Below are 21,980 nucleotides of genomic sequence, written 5' to 3'. Positions count from 1 at the left end.
ATCCACTATGACTCCCCAATCCCTTTCCTCAGTACTCCTTCCTAGGCAGCTGTTTCCCATTTTGCATGTGTGCAACTGATTGTGTCTTCCCAAGTGAAAATTTTGCATTTGTCCTTATTGAATTTAATTCTATTTACTTCAGATGATTTCTCCAGTTGTCCAGATTATTTTGATTTAAATCTATCCTCCAAAGCACTTGCAACCCCTCCCAGCTTGGTATCATCCACAAACTTTATAAGTGTATTCTATGCCATTATCTAAATCACATAACTGTGGTTCCACCACTGGAAGGACCCTTCTTCCAGCTGATTTCACGGTATTCTCTTGCACTCCATACTTCATCTCTGAGGGCCATGAGTTTCTTGTACCAAATGCATACATATGCCACCTGCCCACAAGACAGGCAATACATGCTGCATTCAAGTTTATTGCACTGATAGAGCCTTCTCTGCTGCTGGACTGCTAGTATTTTACTTTTGCAAGGTTTTGTGTGTGTGTGTGCGCATGCGCTTGCTTGCCTTTGGGGCAGTTATTGGCCTAAGTTTAGAAAATGTTTATTGGGTGTATCTCACTGTCACATGCCTCTCTAATCTCCCTGGCAAAACTCCCATTTGCTGCTCTTGATGTGGCCTATGAGCTGACTTTTTAAACTCCTGATCTCCCCAAGGGATCAAAGGGATTGGGGTCAAAGGATGAAACTCTCAGCCTCCCCTAGCAGGCCACTAAACTTAGCACACAGCCCCGCCCCAAACAGACCACCTATAAACTTCAATCCAGCAGGCATACAGCAAGCAAGCACACAACAAACTGACAGCTAATTCACTCAAAGGGTCACAGTCACTCCTCCTTCACCTGGAGAACTCTCTGTTTAATAGCTCCTGTTTGCTAGCTTTTCCCCACAAAGAAGTGACTAAGGCCATGTCCACACTATCACTTATGTCGGCTAAACTGCCATCAGTCAGGGGTGTGGAAAAAACACCCCCATGAACGACAAATTTCTCCAGCATAAGTGGTGATGTGCACAGCATTTTGTCGGTGGGAGAGCTTCTCCCACCAACATAGTTCCCGCCACTTGTTGGGGTGGTTTAATTATGTTGACGGGAGAGCTGGCTTATAAGAGATCTTAAAGAGGTGCAGCTGCATCCATACAGCGGTGCCACTGTAAGCTCTCTAGTGTAGACATAGCTTAAAGAGTGTGACAATAGGCAGATAGGAAAGAGGAACTGAAGGAAGATACAAGGTTGGGATGGGGGCCGGTCCATGAGCAGACAATGTGGTGAGAGAAGAAGGGAGTCAAATGTACAGTAGATGAAAGTGTGGTTGAAGGGGCAGACCATTGAGCTGACAAAGGTAAGTGAAGGAAGGAGAGGAGTTAGGTCTGTGGAGAGGCTGGTGGGCTGGAGATAATAGAAGAAGTGAGTGATAGGGCAAAGAAGGAAAGACTAGATGCTGAAAGTCTGCAAGCAAGGAGAGAGGAAATTCTGGGATCAAGAGAACAGAGTTGGGAATGCACTACACAGGGCAGGATTTGGCCCGGAGATCATAGGGTGACAAGATGTCCCAGAGATTAATTTAGCCTCTATTACTGAAAAGAGTAAAGGTAGTCAGTATTGCAAATATCACCTTGTGTTTACCAGTTACGAAGTTAGATGGCAGCTGGTAATATATTAAATTATATGTGAAGATGTTTATTTCTATTAAATCTTAACACTATTCAGAGATTTTCAAAAGTACAAGATCATTGTACTCAGAAAAATTTCCCGTTATTGTAATAGTAGTTATTTTTTTGAAGTCGCAGAGCTTTAATTCTCATGCATGCAAAGCCTTTCAGTTAATAAAGGAAATCTAATTGTTTGTTAGCTTTTACTTAGGAATAGAAAAATGAAATGTGCGCTCCATACTACACATCAATTTTGGTTTTGTTCTTTAAAATTGATGGTTTCTCTATCCATCTGTCTTAAGGTTTTCTATATTGCTCACCACCATAGTATCTTCTCAGGTACATTAGTCCACCTTAGAATACTTGCACTAAATTTTAGTTATATCATGTGATGCTGATTATGGCTCTGATTCAGCAAGATACTTAAAGTGCTTTACCTTTAACTGTGTGAACAGTCACATAGGCTTACAGATAGGCATATGCTTAAATACCTTGCTGAACTAGGGCCTATGAGAGTCATACTCTTTCTTCCCCCACCTTTGCAGTCATTCTCTATTAATGTTGACATGCTTAGTAATGGTAGAGCAAAAGAATGCCTTAGGTTTCTTGGTCATTTCTTCAATCCCCTTTAAAGGCAGTATTATGTAACAGGGTTTTTTAAAAAACATTTCTACTAGGGAATAGTAAGAACGAACTTTGGCTAAGGAAGTAGCAGACCAAGTTCACCTACACTGCATTGTGCTGAATACCCCCAAGCCTGTTGCTTTCTTGTTTGCTTTAGAGAAAAGTTTTACAGATTGTGTATTCCTCCCACTAGGCAGAGCTCCCACACACAGGAAATACGAGTGCTGCTAAACCACCACAATATAGTAACAAAGAGCAACAATATGCTCAATTCATGAAATGCATTTTTTTTAAGCTCTGACTTATTTCCTTGCTTTACATTTTCTACTAGCTGCTGTAAAATGTAGTGGTTAAAATCAACATGATCAGCTACTGACAATCAAGTGGGTACTTTTTATCTTTCAGGTTAGTTGCAGCCCTACAGCTGCCTGGATTGTGTCATTACTTACACAGCACTTAACTTGATTGTGTAAATAACCCATCTGAATTACCTTAGCTGGCAAGCATCTTGGAAACCTCAGTAGTTGCTCAAAGATGCAGACACATCCTGCCCAATGTGCCAGAAATGTGGCTTTAAGAGCATGCAGTAACCAAAAGGAACGTTTTACATGTACTCTTCTCTTTCATAAAGCTATTTAAAATACTGTAATTTTCAGCTAAACTTAGAGCTGACCCTGCCTGTTCACAGATCTAATTTGTAAACTATTCCAGGAAGACTTGCTTATACCCCCTGCTCTAGTTGTACAACACCACCCAGTCAATATTAAAACCATGAGCAATGTAGGTAAATATAAACATAGCATGTCTGTACTGATTAATTATACTAGCCCATAAATTTACCTCCCACATTAACAGCACAGGAGGGGGAAATGTATCTAGAAGTCTATGTGGTTTTGATTTTCCTGCAGGTCTAACATATTTTAATGCTATGCAGAACTTTTATCCTCATCATCCCATTTAATCGATGGAACTTGGGGATGTGGCTCACAAAAGCTGTGTAGCCCCAAATCTATAAGAATAGACATTCCAGACCCAAAGAGACATCCCTGCTCTGTTTGTGCACTCCTACTGCTATGGGAGTCATTTATATGATGCATCCGACATGCATCCAACAAAGTGGGTATTCACCCATGAAAGCTCATGCTCCAATACGTCTGTTAGTCTGTTAGGTACCACGGGACTGTTTGCTGCTTTTACAGATCCAGACTAACATGGCTACCCCTCTGATACATTTATATGATGGTGATGGAGCCTTCATCATTCAAATTGCAAATGCAAAGGACATCCTAATGTTAATTAGTTCATACTTAACTGCCTCATTACCAGTTTAGCCAAAGAGGCATATTTAATGGGACTGCTCTATTTGAATGCCCATTAGAAATAATAATTGATGGAATTAAATTATCCCAAAGATATTGTTACATCAGTCAGTGTCAGATGGGATATGAATAACACTTTGGACAATGGACATTAGGTAATAGGGAAAGAGTAAGGGAAATTTTACAAAATTAAAAGGAGGGGAACAGAGAGACAGCTATGGTACTGTAAGGGAGTGGATTCACCCCTGCGGTTCCTCCTTAGGGAATTAGCTCTTTTAGCATCCTGGAGCACCCCCTGCAGGCTGGTGATCCACCTTACCGCTGGTCCCCGTGTCCCTCCCAGGATCCCAGTGCCCCTTTCTCCAGGTTGCTGCCCCCCTGGCATTACCCCTCACACTCTGGGTCTCCCCACCCAGGGGAACCCCCCACCCACTAACCCCACTCACCTCAGTAAGGCTACTGCCAGTCACCATCTAGCCCCACTCCCTGGAGCAGACTGCAGTATACGCCACTCATCACAGGCAAGGTTGGGTTGGACCTGCTGCCTCTCTCTATAGCTGGGCTGCCCCTCTGCAGCCCCAGTACTGTTCTTAGGCCCTCAGCTAGGCCCACAGCCTGGGGCTTTCCTAGGCCAGAGCTCCCCAGCTCCTCTAGCCTTCCCTCAGACCTGCTCCACTCCCAGTACCCTGCTCAGCTCCCTAGCAGCCAGGCCCTTCTCTCTCTGAATGCAGAGAGAGACTCCTAAGCTTCTGGCTGCCCTGGCCTTCTTATAAGGCCCGGTTAGTCTGGGGTATGGCCCCAGCTGCAGCCACTTCCCCCCAGTCAGCCAGGGCTTTGCTCCCTTCCCCAGCCCCAGCCCTCTCCTGGGCTGTTTCAAGCCCCACAGGGCAGGAGCGGGTAACCACTCTGCTACACACCCCACGCCACGCCACCCCACCCCACCCCACCCCTCAAGGTAGAGGTGTCTCCTGGCCTGGACCAGTCGCCCATGTGCCTCCAGAGCGGTCCACTTCTTTTCGGACTCCTCCAGCTGCTTCCGCAAGCGGACTCCCTCGTCCACGACCAGGGCCGGCTCCACGGTTTTTGCCACCCCAAGCAGCAAAAAGAAAAAAAGCAAAGCAAAAAAAAAAAAAAGCCATGATCGCGATCTGCAGCTCTACAGCCACCGCTTCAGTCTTCGGCGGCAATTCAGCGGCTGGTCCTTCGCTCCAAGAGGGAGTGAGGGACCTGCCACAGAATTGCCGCCGAAGACCCGGACATGCCGCTCCTCACTGTTGGCTGCCCCAAGCACCCTGTCCACGATGGCTGCATATTCTTTAGCGAGGGGCAGGGGTGTGTGTATGTGGATGGGACAGGGGTCTCAGGGGGCTGTTGGGGAACGGGGGGGGGGGTGTTGGATGGGACATAAGTCCCGAGGGTGGGCCGTCAGGGGTGAGAAGCGGGGGCGGGGGGGGGGGTAGGCGGATGGAGATGGGGACCGGGCCACGTCCACCTCCCCTAAATGGCCCTCCATACAATTTCCAAAACCTGATGTAGCCCTCAGGCCAAAAAGTTTGCCCCCCCCGTGCTAGATTGTGCAATACAGTCAGTTGAAGAATGTTTCATGCAGCTCAAGGAACACAGCAGTATATTTGGGATGTTGTACAATATTCCAGAACTCCTCACTATACCTGAAGAAGACCTACACCAGCAATGCAGGGCACTAGAGACAGTGTTGACACATGATGACATGTGTGCTGTTGATGTGAGTGATTTAGGTGATGAACTGAAAGCCCTTTCAAGATACATTTAAGCAGGATCAACTCCAATGGCTGTTCTGGAATATATGTGCACAAATAAGATGACCACCCTCTTTCCAAATGCTTTTGTTGCTCTGTGCATACTTCTAACAATTCCTATAACAGTTGCCAGTGGAGAACGCAGCTTCTCCAAGCTGAAGTTAATAAAAACACATCTACGCTCCACAATGACACAGGAGAGGCTGGTCAGCCTTGCAACCATCTCAACAGAGCATGAACTGGCCCAGACTGTGGACCTTCAGGAAGCAGTTCAAATCTTTGCAACCAAGAAGGCACGGAAAGCACCACTTTGATTATTCAAACAGATAAAAATGCCAGTGTTTACTATGCAGACAAGAAAAGTTACATTTGCTGTTCAGGCATTTGAAAGTTAAGTGTTACTTAAAATTTTTGAACAAAGCATTTTAAGTTGTTAGTTCTCCTTTATTGGGGTAGGTAGCAGAGCAGTACCATGAGAGGAGTAGAACAGGAAGAAGGCAGAATTGAGACCTTTCAAACTTTTGGCCCAAGCAAGGGGGCATAGGGGCGTCATTTGAGCTCCCCACCTCAGGCGCCAAAATGTTGTGGGCCAACCCTGTGTATGGTGTACACTTGAAATTGCATGAAATGTGAATGGTGTCTGTTCAGCTGGAATTGTATGTAGCTGGAACTAATAGAGTTAAGTGCTGCCCTCTGATGGACATATTTACAAAGGGAAAAGAAGAAGCAGGAAGCCCCTTTCCTAATACAAGCAGGACTTGGTCAGCATGGGTCCAACCTATATACCGTAGCTCAAGAGGATCATAACAGCCTGGGAGGATGGCCTGCTAGCTAGAGCATTTGCCCAGTGAGTGTGTATGCTGCTCTCAGGGACACATATGCTTACTATTTCTCTGACCTACAGTAGCAGCATGTTGCAGGAAATCATCCTAAACCAACCTGCCCTGAAAGGGCAGAAAGTGCAGCTGGCACAGGTCAGTACCCTCTCCCAGCACAGCTCCTCAAAATAAGGGTGGAATTTTGTCAATAATTAGGAATAATTCATCTAATTTCCACGTCATTAGGACATCAACCAAGATGGATTATTCAGTTGTAAATTGCTATTCCTGTTTATTTCTCTCTTAAATCATATGAAGGATCATCACAGGAACAGCTGCAGAAGTGAACAGAAGATTAATAATGTCCAGATTTGGGCTCAGAGAGCACTGGGCTCTCAAAGCACTCCCTCCCCCGAGATGAATACATCTCCTTATTTCTCAATCACAGCTTGTCAAGAGAATAAAAGCAGGAGAACAAATAGGATGTGGCTTTAATTTTGCTTCCTTGGAGAGCTTGTTGACAGTGGCATTTGTTTCAGAAAGCTTGTTTAAGAAGTACCTCCCCGGAAGCTCCCATTGGCCCCGGTTCTCCGTTCTCAGCCAATGGGAGCTGCGGAGGGCGGTGCCTGCAGGCAAGGGCAGCATGCAGAGCCCTCTGCTCCCCCGCCCCCAGGGGCTGCAGGGACTTGGTACCAGCCACTTCTGGGAGCGGTGTGGGGCCTGCGGTGCCACGGAGGTGGCAATCCTGCAGGCCGGATCCAAAGCCCTGATGGGCTGGATCCGGCCTGTGGGCCGTAGTTTGCCCACCCCTGGTCTATAGTCACCCACCAAACAAATAATTCTCTACTTGACCACAGTAAGGAAAACACCTGCCTGGAACTCATTCCATGGAAGAGGGAAGTGATGCTGGCAGGAAGAGGAAAACACTTTGAGGAGCTAGCCAAGGCCCTGCCTGCATCCCCTGCAGAATATATCTGTGTTTTGATTGTCCAAAGCATGCATAGAATGGAAGGCATTAGTATAGTCAGTTCCTTGATAATCTGGTAGCAAGAATACATTTCTTCCAGGAGACTAGTCCTCTGATGTGGGCCTGACAACTGCACAGAGATTGGTGGCATAATGACAATCTGAAGCACTCAGTTTACAGACGTCTCATATTCATCACCTCAAGACTCTAGTCAATCAAACGCCAGCTTGTAATACATACACAGTCTGCCTGAATTGGACACATCTCACCAGAGTTCTGTTCCCTCCATTGGCTGCCCATGTGCCTCAGGGTTCAATTAAAATTCCTGCTTTTAACTTTTCAAGACCCAAATGGTATGGAATCAGGCTCCCTCACAGATCACTTCTTCCTTCCTAGTGGATGTTTGAAATCAGTAAGTCTGGATAACTTGAACCAAAGTATCCTAAAAGAGTTGCCTGAGGAGATGTTAATTTTTAAAAAATCTTGGAATATTGGGGAAATTCTAGAAGACTGGAAGAGTGCTAACATTGTGTCAATATTCAAAAAGGGGAAGATGATAGGAGTAACTAAATATATAGGCTGGTTAGACTGACATCAATCCCAGGCAAAATAATATCAAAGCTGATACAGGTTTCAATTGATAAAGAATTAAAGGATAGGAATGTAGTTAATGCCAGTCAACATTGTTTTATGGAAAATAGGTCTTGTTAAACCTGATTTTATTTTTTGAGATAACAAGTGTGGGTGATAAAGGTAACTGTGTAGATGCGATAAACTGAGACTTTTGACTCAGTTGACTTGGTATTGTACAACATTCTGATTTTTTTTAAAATTGCGCTATACAACATTAACAGCATCATTACATGGATTAAGAGCTGGTTAACTGGCAGATATCGAAAAGTAGTTGTCAAGGGAGAATCATCATTGAATGGGAGTATTTCTAGTTAGGTTCTGCAGTGACCAGTTCTAGGCCCAACACTATCAGTGTTTTCATGATGAATATAGAATAATTGCTAACAACATTTGTGGATGACACAAAGATTGGCAGAGTGGTAAGTAATTATGAAGACAGAAGATATCCAGAGTGATCTGGATCACCTGGTAAACTGGGGCCACTCAATCTAGCCAGGGGCGGCTCCAGGCCCCAGCACGCCAAGCGCATGCTTGGGGGCGGCATGCCGTGGGGGGCGCTCTGCCGGTCACCAGGAGGGCGGCAGGCAGGCTGCCTTCAGCAGCATGCTTGCGGAAGGTCGCCTGTGGGAGGTCCACCGAAGCCACGAGAGGTCCACCGCATGCCTGCGGGAGGTCCACCAGAGCCGTGGGACCGGCGACCGGCAGAGCGCCCCCCGCAGCATGCCGCCGTGCTTGGGGTGGCGAAATGTCTAGAGCCGCCCCTGAATCTAGCTAAATGCAAAATCACATATCTAGGAACAAAGAATGCAGGCTACCTACTGAATGGGGTGCTATATCCTGTAAAGCACTGACTCTGAAAAGGATTTAGGGGTCATAGTGGACAAATTAATGTGGGAATCCCAAAGCAATACTGTGGCAAAAGGGCCAATGTGATCCGTGAATGTATAAAGAGCAGACTAGTGAATGGGAGTAGGGAGGTGATTTTTCCTATTTATTTGGTCTGGGGAGAGCGATACTGAAATGCTGCATACAGTTCTGGTGTTCACATTTTTAAAAATTAGAGGGTGCAGTGAAAATCCAAAAAAGTTACATGAGGGCTAGAAAAAAATCCCTTACAGGGAGAGATTTAGAGCTCAATTTGTTCAGTTTCTCAAAAGATGATCAAGAGATGACAATGTATAAACACCTTCACTGCAAGAAAATATTGTTTACAAAAGGGCTTTTTAATCTTGTGGAGAAAAACATAAGACCCAATGGCTGGACGCTGAAGTCAAATAAAAAATAAGTCACACAATTTTTAACAGTGAGGAGGATTAACCACTGGAACAAACTACCCCATACTGGGTCAGACCAAAGGTCCATCCAGCCCAGTACCCTATCTACCAACAGTGGCCAATGCCAGGTGTCCCAGAGGGAGTGAACCTAACAGGTAATGATCAAGTGATCTCTCTCCTAGCACAGTTCTTCCATTGACCTAGCACTGTCAAGGGTTAGGTCAGTTAACTGTGTCACTCGGGTGTGGCTTTTTCACACCCCTGAACGACATAGCTGGGTTGACCTAACTCTTTAGTGTAGCCCTGGCCTTGGAATGGCAAAAGCAGGCTCTATTTCAATAGTTTTTTATGCTTAGCATCAGGGGCTGTTGTAACTTATGGCAGCCTGCCCCATGTTGTCAGTGGGCTGCCTTGCAGTTCACAGCCTACACAGTGAAAGGTGCTATGCACTTGCCCCCCCTCCCAGCACATCCTCTCTGCTAGGGCTTGGGTGGGGGCTGCTTACATCAATCCTATGCTGTGCCTCTGATGGGGAAATTCTCCCCAGGCCCCATGTTGTTCATTTACAGCCCCATCTGCCTGTGGAGTGGCGCAAAGCAACTGGTGTTGGGATCAGCCTCCTAAGTTAGGCTGTGTCTTTACTGCAGTTAACTCAGGCTCTCACTTGGCTTTTAGCCCAAGCCCCCTTACCATCCACACACAAAACCCTACGAGCAGAGTTTGAGGTGCTTTAAATCTGGGCTAGCTTATGTGGTTAGGGAGCTAGGTTAACGCTCAGCCTCCAGAGTTTAAATCTGGCTAGAACCTGTCCACTTTGTAATGCAGATGCAAACAATAATTTAAATGCTGATCACCTTCCAGTGCTTTCCCACAATTTCCCCCAAAGTACAAACAAGTTCTGTCCCAACTGCCTGGGAAAGAATCCTACAGAGTCTCAGGGCACAGAACCACGGGATATGCGCCCAGACACTCACAGGTGAATACAGAAACAGTGAGGACATAATAAAGCAGGTAGGGCTTTGCTGTGGGGATGCTCACACCCAAAGGAGGGTGACCTGGGTGCTCAAAGCTGGATGCTGATCACCTGGCTTAACTATGCAGTGAAGACACACTCCTACATAGACAACAAGAGCAACCCAGCTGATTACATTTCTTATGATGAAGCATAGAAGGAGAGGCAGGGTGTGGTTCAGAGGCCACTTCCCTGGGATGGAAACAGTCACCCCAGCCTCAGTTTCCCTCCCCCTCACTCTGCAATTAACTCACACACAGCCAGGAATTTTAATGAACATTCCCCCTGTTGGGGTCTGCTTCATCAAGCCGTTCTGGTTCCATAATATAAGAACTTCACTTGCCCTCCAAGCCAGGGCCTGCTGGTACAGGGTTCTCTGTAGTCCTCCTCCTAGGGCCTACAGCTAAATACTGACAAGTTTTCCCATTCTGGCCTACCACAGGTGACATTTTCTACTCCCTATAGATCCCCTTCCCCTCCAACTATGTTAACTGGCAGCCCCTTAGGCTGTGCTACCTCCAGGTTGCTCTCAGGACCCCTTGGTTGTGTTACCCACAGTCTAAAGCTTAGGGCCCTAATTCCTGACAGGCCCAACTTTACCTAGTGACACTATCTGTAAACTAGGTCTTGGGCCATTCAGGCTGTAGCTTATATAAGCAGCACCTGCAACTGCTAGCATTTTATTTAAAAGAGATTAAAGAAGAAGTCTGACATAATTTCAGGAAATTTATGGCCATACTATGCAAATTTCTAATAAAAGTGAACAAGCTGAATATTAAAGTGACTTGAAGACAGCAGAATTTTTATCAAATCATGCCCTTCAAAGAGCAAAGATTTATTTTAATGAAATTGGACCAAATCCTGGCTCTTGTTGGCTGGGCTCCACTGCCACTTCAAGCTGCTGCATAATGCTTACACAACTGCCAAACCCCTCTCCCTCCCTAGAAGTTGTCCATGGCTCCCCCTTCCTTGCCTATGATGGAAACAGAGCACTGGAGAATGATTTCAGGTGGCAGTACTTCCCTGATGTCCCAGCAGGATGGGGCAGATTAAATCCTCCCCAGCTGAGTGACCATGAGGATCACTGAATAGGTGCTGTGTCCTACAGACAAATATAGCTAGAGCCCAGTGGAAAGACGATGAAGATAACATTTAAAAATTACATGAAAGGCAGAACATTATAAGTCAGAGACAGCAGCCTCTGCCTTAATTTAACATTTCTTCATGTGTGTCATAGCAACTTAACTTAAAAGATTTGGAATGTTCTCATTGTATTTAATTTCCTTACTTTAGTGGATATGGAGGGAAGGGTTAAAAACATCTTTACTTTTATTAAGCAGTGTTTTATAACAGTGCATGATTTCCAATGCACATCAAGCTATATGGTGGACAAACCATCTCCAAAGAAACAAGTAATAAAAATATGAAAAATGCTCCAAAACAGAGGGTCTGTACTAACATTCATCTGGTGCCAGAATATCACTTTACACCATTCTAGGACTCAGGAAAGAGGAGTCTTCCATTATAGTGGTGGTGGGAATTGCATAGTTCATATGATAGTCCGTTAAAGGAGGTAATCAATAAAATTTACAAACATATTAGCTCTGCTGCCAATACATCTCGCTAATTTATGTATTTATATGGTCCTAATCTGAGCATCTATAGCATCACACTACTACCCAGCTAAGTATTGCTGATCAGTTACATAAATAAAAATGAAAAACATTGATCTAGCTCAGGAGCTCTCAAACTGGGGATCGGGACCCCTTGGGGGGGTCATGAGCTGTCAGCCTTTACCCCAAACCCGGTTTTGCCTCCAGCATTTATAATGATGTTAAATATATTAAAAAGTGTTTTTAATTTATAAGGGCGGGGGGAGGGGGGTCACACTCAGAGGCTTGCTATGTGAAAGGGGTCACCAGAACAAAAGTTTGAGAACCACTGTTCTAGCTCAACTTGAAGTATGCAATCCACTGAAATTACAATGACATGTAAACGGATTAGTTCATCCCAGAGTGCCCATTGCTAAGTAAGAATTATTTCAACTCTTAGAAAAAATGCACAGCCTAAAAAGAAACCTTAGTTAAAAAAATAATTACAGATGGGATTTCAGAACATTCACTGATGGTCTTGCTCTGCCCCTATTGATGTCACTTGGTGTTTTACCATTGACAACAGTGGGAGCAGTTAGACCATCACCTGAGTGTTTTTGCAAATCCCACTCAGGGACCGAACAATTGCACATATTAATTTTGCTAGACTAACAAACAAAGTTCTCTGGATGAAATCTAAACTTCCAAAAATAAAACAAGTCAGAATGTCAGTACTCCATTTATACATATATACAATATAATCACTACATTAATGTACAGGAAAAGATGTATAGATATAACATATTCAAGGAAGGCATGAGACAGCTAATGATCCTGTGAGGTCCAATAATTTTATCTCATCAAACTGCCTCTATTTTTGAAGTTAAGAAAAGCCTTTGTGTCTCTGTGGCCTTAGTGGAAACATATCCTTGTATCCCCAGAAAGGAACACAGAACCTCTGACTAAATTCAGCCTCACTACAAAATTACAGCAAAGTGGGGTCTTTTGCTATATTTTTACTACTGCAAATGTGAGCCTGCTCTTAAGTACTGCATCAGGATAATCTGGGTTCAGAGAAATATAAATCTCTTTGTAAGCCATCCAGCCAATTTTGCTGCTTTTAAAATTATGTTTCCTTCCTGTAATATGAGACTGATAATAATGGCTGTCTTTCCTCCTTGATGTCCATCAAACATTGGGCTTTTGGCCTACAGTGGAATGAAGTGGACTGCTTCCAAACTGGGCTAAGCTCTTAGCCCTAATTGCTATAAAGTTTCAAACACAAACGTTGCATAAATAGTCTCTGGCACTTCTCCCAGAAATTTACCCTTGAGACCAATAATCCTAATATTCCAGATCAACAAATATTTCTCCAAACTCATCGAGATGGATCATGTAGCATTTGAGATATTTCAAAATGTCTTCATATATTGTCTGACATCACAAAAAGTAACTGAAGCTGCCGACACCCCAGATGTGAGCTCAAGTTCAGTCAACTGATTGCCATGGTTTATAAGTTTCTCTGACATTTGTCTAAATACTGTGGAGGTCATCCAGATGCTTTTGAAGTGTATACGAATCCTGCTTAGCAGTTTTTTGAGTAATTTATAAGAGGTTGTGTCCACAATTTGCAGAAGTGAAATTGTTCCAGATTTAGCTGCTGACATAGCAGCACCTATGGGCTTGAAAATGTCCTTTGCAGAATTTGAATGTCACGAGTTAGGAAGGTACTGTCCAAACGCCACTCCACTAGGCAAATGGTGGGTCAAATGGGCAAGAAGTGGTATGCTTTTCTCTCAAAAGTTTTGACGTGTATTGTTAATTCACAACTTTTAACTTTCCTTTTGCATCACTCATTACATTTTACCGTCCAGTAAAGCTCTCACCTGATTACTGTACTGAAACTGCTCTTGTCTGTTTTTACCCTGTAATGCTCTATTATTACTATTGAAATAGATTCAGTTCCATTATTTCTATATTAATGTTTGCAAGACAAATAAGAAAAGATCATGAATCCAAATTTTGCTCTCATTTACACTGAATTCAATAAGGTTACACAGGCTTATTTGAAAGCAAAATTTGGCCCAAATATTTTACCTGGTAATACATCACTGGACCAAGTAAATTGAACTGATCATCTCTTATACTGAATATAAAAATGGCCAATCTGGGTCAGACCAATGGTCCACTAGCCCAGTATTATGCCTTCCAGCTTTGGCCAGTGCCAGATGCTTCAAAGGGAATGAACAGAATGAGGCAATAATCAAGTGATCCATCCTGTCATGCAGTCCCTGCATCTGGCAGTCAGAAGGTTAGGGACATCCAGAGCATGGGGTTGCATCCCTGACCATCTTGGCTAGGTCCATCAATGGTTATTATTTTACTGGTGAAAAGAGCCTACCATACATGGCTTATCTCATGATAGCCCCATGAGTTAAAACAGGGTCTTCACAGGATTCTGATGTGACTCACAAAAGAGGGTGTGAGGTGCAAGGCAATGAAAGTTGAGGGAGTGCAGTGTGGTTGGCTCTGAGTCTGTAAAATGAGCAAGACAGTTTATTTGTAAACTGTGCTATATACTCAAAAGACAGCCCATTTATTGGTTATTGCAATTTGTCTGCCAGTTGTTTGTCTGTTTTGTACAAAGATTCCTCTGAAAGTGTCTGAGTCATCTAAACCCAGCAATGGAGATCAATTTTACACCATTTGTAATTTGTCCTCATATGCATGATACATGTGTCAAGAGAAATACACAGGGTATAATTCAGAGTTGAATTTGACCTAATAGCAATAGCACATATACAGAAACCCATGTTAGCATTCAAAACTAAAATAAGTGTACTTAAGGAAAAGGACAAACATTAAATAATTAGGGGAATTAGTTAGGGAAGTGCCCTAGACTGAAGAACTCCAGGATCTGAATGTGGAAGAGAATTGGAATTACTTTAAGTCAAAGTTGTAGAATCTATCTAAAGCCTGCATCCCCAGTAAGGGGAAAAAATTCATAGGGAAGGGTTGCAGACCACACAGATAAAACAGGTGATTAAGAGAAAGCAGAAAGCCTACAAGGAATAGGAGAAGGGATGGATCAGCACAGAAAGTGGTCAGAAAGTTTAGGGGAAAAATGAGAACTGGCAAAAGCCAAGCAGAGTTGGACCTTGCAGAGGAAATTAAAACCAATAGGAAAAGTTTCTTTAGCCATATAAATAAAAAGAAAACAAGGAAAAAAGAAGTGGGACTGCTAAACACTGAGGATGCGGTGGAGATTAAAGATGATCTAGGCATGGCCCAACCATAGGCACTAACTCCGTGGGTGCTCTGGGGTGGAGCACCCACGGGGGAAAATTAGCACCCACTGACTGCCAAGCTCCCCTCATGCCCCGCCCCACCTACTCCCCCCACCCCCAGTGCGCAGCGTCCCCACTCCTCCACCTGCTTACCAGCGTTTCCATCCAGCTGCTGCCAAACAGCTGTTTTTTCTTGCTGGGAGGGAGAGGAGAAGTGGAAATGTGGCACGCTCAGGGGAGGAGGTGGAGAAGAGATGGAGCAGGGGTAGGGACTTTGGGGAAGAGATGGAATGGGGGTGGGGTGAGGGTGGTGCAGAGGTGGGGCCAGGGAGTCGAGCACCCACTGGGAAGAGTGGAAGTCGACACCTATGGGCCCAACACGTAAACAAATATTTTGCCTCAGTTTTTAATATCAGAGGGGTAGCTATGTTAGTCTGGATCTGTAAAAGCAGCAAAGAGTCCTGTGGCACCTTATAGACTATTGGAGCATGAGCTTTCGTGGGTGAATACCCACTTCGTCGGATGCATGTAGTGGTCATGCTCCAATACGTCTGTTAGTCTATAAGGTGCCACAGGACTCTTTGCAGTTTTTAATATGAGTATTGAGGTGCTTGGGGCAGTGGCAGTGTGGCTAATGGGAATATGGATATGGAAGTAGAAATGACCACATCAGAGGTGGAAGTCAAACTCAGTCAGCTTAATGGGATCAAAGTGGAAAGCCCAGATAATTTCTATCCAAGAATGTTAAAGGAACTAGGAGACAAAATTGCAAGCCCAATAGCAAGGATTTTTAATGAATCCATAAACTCAGGGGACATACATATGACTGGATAATTGCAAATATAGTACCTGTATTTAAGAAAAGAGGGAAAAAGTGATCTAGGAAACCACAGGCCTGTTAGTTTGACATCAATGGTATGCAAGGTCTTAGAACAAATTTTGAAAGAGAAAGTAGTTAAGGACAGAAGCAAATGGTAATTGGGATAAAATGCAACATGATTTTACAAAAGGTAGCTTGTACCAGACTAACCTGATCTCCTTCTTTGAGAAGATAACCAATTTTCTAGACAAAGGAAATGCAGTAGATCTAATGTACCTGGATTTCAGTAAGGCACAGTTCCAAATGGGAAAGTATTAGTTAAAATGGAGAAGACAGGGATTAATATAACTATCAAAAGGTGGATAAGGAACTGGTTAAAGGGGAGACTACAATGGGTCATACTATCAGGCTAGAGAGAGGTTACTAGTGGAGTTCCTCAGGGATCAGTCTTGGGACCAGTCTTATTTAACATTTTCATTAATGATCTTGGCACAAAAAGTGGGAGCATGTTAATAAAATTAGTGGATGATATGAAGTTGGGAGGTTGGAAGAAGGACCAGAATATCACACAAGAAGATTTGGATGACCTTGAAAATTGAAGTAATAGAAATGGGATGAAATGTAATAGTACGAAATGCAAGGTCATGCACATAGGGACTAGCAATACTTTTTTTGCTCAGGGTTTAACTGATTGCCACATTTGGGGTTGGGAATAATTTTCCACTTAGGTCAGATTGGCAGAGACTCTGAGGTTTGTGGGATTTTTTGCCTTCCTTTGCAGTGTGGGGCACATATCACTTGGTAGTTTGAACTAGAGCAAATGATGGAGTCTCTCTAACAGGAATTCTTTTAATCATGATTTGAGGAGTTCAGTAACTCAGCCAAAGATTCTGAGACTATTACAGGGGTGAGTGGGTGAGGTTCTGTGGCCTGCAATGTGCAGGAGGTCGCACTAGATGATCATGATGGTTCCTTCTGGCCTTTAAGTCTATGAGTCAGTGCCGGGCTGCTGGCCAACCTCAGCACCAGGTTGCCGGCTGGCCTCAGCATCGGCCTCCAGCACTGGGTTGCTGGCCGGTGTCAGCACCGGCCCACTGGTCTCTGGCTGGTAGTGAAGCTGAGTTCCCGACGGTTTAGGCACCGGCCTGGGGAAGAGAGCAGATCATGGGCAGAGGCAGAGCTTGGCTTAGCCTCCCCATGCCTATTATACCTGCCACCCCTGACCCAATCACAATAGCCAATATACAGAAACACACCTTAGCATTCAAAATTAAAACAAGTTTACTTAAGGAAGGCTGGAGTACACAACACTAATACAGTGCTGAAACTGGACATTCAAAGTCTAAACAATAGAACTGAGTTATTACTACATCCAAAGTAACTAAGGCTCAGCTCCTCAAAGGTATTTAGGCTCCTAACTTCCACTGATTTCAAGCTAAGCAAGGGTAAGTACTGTGTCATCTGCTCTGTTGTAGTGCCAGAGGCAATAACAAGCACTGGGTGTAGCAGCTATTGCAATAGTGCAATTAGTCCCATAAATGCAATCCCATGACGTTCCTGCCCATCCACAGCTTTGACAGCTCAAAGCACTAGCTCCATCACCTGTTAAGCCACTTACCTGCTGGCTGTATGAAGGCCTGTGAGCCACTGAAGTGATACTAGTTTACTTTTTGCTAATCTTGGCTCTGCCTGGTCCTTTCCTTCATTCAGGGCAGCCCAGATTATACAGCCGAGATGGTACTTAGCTGGTCTTGACTGTACTGGTTCCTCTTCTAGGGCCACTCACTTGACTCCTCAGAGCAGCGGAGAATGCAAAACTCAAATATAAAATAAATTCTTACTCAAAATGACTATAGCAGTTAAAACATTTGAATTTTTTTTGGCCCAGTAAAACACCAAGGACACAAACACACATGTATACAATCACCTCCGCCAATTTACTTAGTTCATATGGGGGCCAGTCATGGCTGTCTGAGCACTGCCTCAACACCAGCGCCCATGTTTCTGAGATCTGCAAAAGAGAAAAGAGATTGAGACATTAATTATTGGATATGCAGCAAAGCTCCCCCGATCTTTACCGTTATTCCTTATCACATGGCAGTCCAGCACCTATCATCAATCATCATCATCAATCTTACCCCAAAGAGCCTTACATCCCTGCGGGGGACTCCACTGCAGTATGTGGGTGGGGGAATTCTCTGGGCTGCATAGAGAGGCCTAGGGGGAGGTCATCTTTATGAACCAGGGCTAGATCACTTTCCTCTCTGGCTCCTAGAAAGAAACACAAAAGAGAAGGAAACCATGTGCTAATCAAATAAAATATATTATTTAATAGCTTAATAAATTAATGGTGTCAGACTCCTTAACTCCTTGAGAGCCAGCTCCAAAGGTAGGATTAGGCAACACGGTGGCAAAATGCCAGTGGCTGCTCTGCATTAAGGCCCCATTTCAGCAAGGCACTTAATCATTTGCTTTAAGTCACCTGAGAACTGGTGCCCCTTTTTGATCCAAGCAGCTAGTCAAATTTCAGAGCCCTGGGGATGTTCCAGTTGGAAGCAGAAATGGATGGAGACTGGTATTTTCTTTGATGCAATCTTGTTTAATTACAATGACTGTACAAAGTCCTGCTTCTCCAAATGCAGGGGGAACCAAGAACAAGAGGAGCAGTTTCTTATCTTACAGCCTCATTAGCCAACATCAGGCCCAAAAGCACGTTCTCTAGCTTTTTCCAGGATCACACTGTGCTTGAAGGCAGCTGCTTGGATTTTTTGATTTTTGCCTCTGCCTCTCTCTCTGGTCTTTTCTGTTCTGTTTCTGTGTGTTCTGTCTTACCATCCCTCCACCCTGGTGATAATACCCAGTGGAACACCATGCTCACATGGTGCTGGTTTTTGGGCAGACTCTATTAGGCCTTGTATTAGATGTAGCCCCTTGAATACTTCTTACAACTATCGTAAGTGAAGGATGTGTTGACACCCAATATCAAAAAGGTTTGTGATCCAAGCAGTCATCAGTATCGCTCAGCATAATGGAACTCACATTCTTAGGGCATGTCTACACTACAAAATTAAGTCAACCTAACTTATGTTGGCATGCAGCTGCTGCAATAATTACATCATCTGTGCCTGTCTACACTTTGCTCCTTGTGTTGGCAGTGTGCGACCCATTCTCACCAAGAGTGCTTGCACTGATTGAACTGCCAGTATGGGGCAATATGGGATGGCTTCTGAAAGCCAGTAACAGTTGATGTTAGCGAGGCAATGGCTACACTGACACAGCATTGACCTAACTACCTCAACATTGACTCTGCACCTCTAGTGGAGGTGGGGTTATTAAGTTGGTGTAGTGGACAAGTTTCTTTGGCGGGAGCAAAATTTTAATGTAGATGCTTACAGAGTTATGTCAATGTAAGCTTCCTTGCATCAACTTTACTCTGTAGGGTAGACAAGATCTTAGTTATGTGTGTGCTGAAGTAACTTGCTGAACTGGGTTTCCACTATTGCTTTCGCTGCTGCAGAATTATGGGTCTCAATTTTGCCAGTGTACAACGCAGTCTTAGCTGAAATGTGCCTCCTGCTATAACCCTTATCAGGCAAAGGCCTGGGTAAACAGATAGGCCCTGCTCCTTGCCCTGAAGGTTGACAAACTTGGACTCTAGCAGGCTGACAAGGGGAACAAGTAACATGGTTGTTTTATTAACTATGATACTCATATATTGGAACTCCTCTTTTTCTAACTTGGCCATTTTGTACATAAGCTAGGTTATTATTTTACTATTAAACCATGAAAACATGATGTGACAGTCAAGTATAACATCATATTGTGATTTTTGCCACTGTGGTTTAGGTTAAAATTGTTATGTTTAAACAAACTTGAAAAGCATAATTCTCTGCTATAAATGCGTTATGACATCTAAGGGAGTTTTGGAGACAAGGGATTGTGCTGAAATAGCATTTTTGCAGATGCTTGAATTGCACACGTGGATACACGCTGTTCCTAAAACATTATGGGAAACTAGTAGCTCAAGGCCCCTGCTGTCGTACAAGTGTAATTCATAAAATCAGGTATGGAAAAAAGCTGAAAATGGCTAAGAACTGTGCTTGTAGCTGTTTCCATCACTTCACACTGACTCAACAGACATTCTAGGCTTCGGAGTGATGTTTGGGGTTCTGGTGGGTGCGATGGTTGTGTTGATTTGTGGGTGGGATGTGTTGTGCTGGGAGACTTGTTTGGATTTGTACGGATTACAAATGAGGGGTGTGTGTTGCCATGAGGGGTTATTTGTGTTTGGCACTATTGTGCATGCTCACTGTGTTGATTTGTGTCTAGAGGGTGTTGTGCTCGGAGATGTGTGCTGATTTGTGTAGGTGGTGAATGAGGGGTGTATACTATGGTGAGGGATTATGCATGTTTAGTTATTGTGTGCTGGTTGTGTGTGAGTTGTGCTGGGAGAGTTGTGTGCTGTGATGAGGGGTTATGTGTGTTTGGGATTATTGTATATGCTGGTTGTGTTGTTGTCTGGGGGTTGTGTTGATTTATGTTTAGGAGTGGTGTGTTGAACGTAAGAATGGCCATACTAGGTCAGACCAATGGTCCATTTACCCAGTATCCTGTCTTCTGACAGTGGCAGGTACCGATGCTTCAGAAGGAAGGAATAGAACAGCGCAATTTATGAAGTGATCTATTCCATCGTTCTGTCCCAGCTTCTGTGTTGATTTGTACCTGTGGCAGCTGGGCCAAGTAATTCATCATCTGTGCAGTCTCCTCATACAATCTATGAAACTGTTGCATGCAAACAGTTGTAGAGCAAGTGGGGAGTGATTGGCTCAGTTACCTCTGCTATGACAGTACTCTGGGACTCTTGGCATGGCATAGATACATGCCTTACTGACTTTAGCTGCACACCACATGGGAGTAATTCATAAAGTTAAAATGGCTGAGAATTTAACAGTTGGACGGTAACAGACTCGAAACTCAGTGATGATTCAATCAGGTGATAATCTGAACAGAAAGAGCTTTCAGCCATGCTTGTAGTTGCTTCCATCACTTCACACTGACTCAACAGACACTGTAGGCTTCAGAGTGACATTCCTGGAATCTTATGATATAGATCAGGGGTTCTCAACCTTTTTATTTCTGAGCCTCCCCAACATGCTATAAAAACTCCACAGCCCACCTGTGCCACAACAACTGTTTTTCTGCATATAAAAGCAAGGGCCAGTGTTAGGGGGTAGCAAGCAGGGCAATTACCTGGGTCCCCACACCACATGAGCCCCTGAGAAGTTAAGTTACCCAGGCTTCAACTTCAGCTGCAGGTGGCAGGGCTTGGAGCCCCGGGTTTTAGCCCCAGGCTGTGGGGCTTCAGCTTTTTGCCCTGGGCCCCAGCAAGTCTAATGCTGGCCCTGTTTGGCGGCCCTCCCAGGGGCCCTCAGACCTGGTTGAGAACCACTCATATAGATTATGCATAGTCTTGGCTCATGAGAGGTCAAGTGCCAAACCAGCATGGGATCTGAATCTGCTCTCAGTTACATGGGTGTAAATCAGGTTTAACTTAATAGAAGTTAGTGGAGTTGCATCAGTGGAAAACTTGTGTAAATGAGATTAGAATCAGCCCTGAGTCTCTTATCACCTTCAGGGGAAAAAATGATGCAAACAATAGTTAAGACAAATGGATTAATGTCAATAAATACTGAGCCTGATTCTTCTTTCATTCCCACCAGTGTAACTTCATTGACTTCATTAGCATTATTTACAACAGGGTTGGAGAGCCAGGACCATTGACTTAAATGGAATCAGGACTGGACTATAGGTGCCTGATTCCGATATCACTCCAGTTTTAAACTGGTATAACCCCATTGACATCCATGGTTACTTCTGATTTATCCATTGTGAGAACAGCGTCAAGCCCTATGTCTGCATGTATTGTAAATAGCCAATGAGCAAATAAAACCGCAGTTTTCAGATGACATTGCTTCCGTTTTTTTAAAATCAGAAGCATAGAATTGTAATTTAATCAAAAGAGCAATACATAAAAGTTAAAAAGCCTTCTCGTCAGAATGCATGATGTGTTTAAATTGAGCAGATTTTGTTAGCATCAATCTTCAAACTGGTTCAGGAAAAATGGGTTAGGCCTCCTCAAACCACCTTAAACCTCTGTCTACACTATGGTTGTGGTTTTAAAAGCAGTTTAGTTGAA

At 44.0% G+C, this 21,980-nt stretch overlaps 1 long non-coding RNA gene across 1 annotated transcript in view; it reads right to left on the bottom strand.

The window, feature by feature from the left end:
* Positions 1–17,711: 17,711 nt before the first annotated feature.
* Positions 17,712–21,980, bottom strand: part of LOC120398342 — a 28,106-nt gene continuing 23,837 nt past the window's right edge. The window contains exons 2-3 of the long non-coding RNA XR_005594330.1: positions 17,923–18,055; positions 17,712–17,795 (exon numbers count right to left, since the gene is read on the bottom strand). This is a non-coding gene — a long non-coding RNA (uncharacterized LOC120398342). The remainder of the gene's footprint in view (positions 17,796–17,922; positions 18,056–21,980) is intronic.

The sequence above is a fragment of the Mauremys reevesii genome, linkage group 1 (assembly GCF_016161935.1).
Source record: "Mauremys reevesii isolate NIE-2019 linkage group 1, ASM1616193v1, whole genome shotgun sequence".
NCBI lineage: Eukaryota > Metazoa > Chordata > Testudines > Geoemydidae > Mauremys > Mauremys reevesii.
Note: the sequence above shows the minus strand (reverse complement) of the source record. Positions and strands in the feature narration are given on the sequence as shown.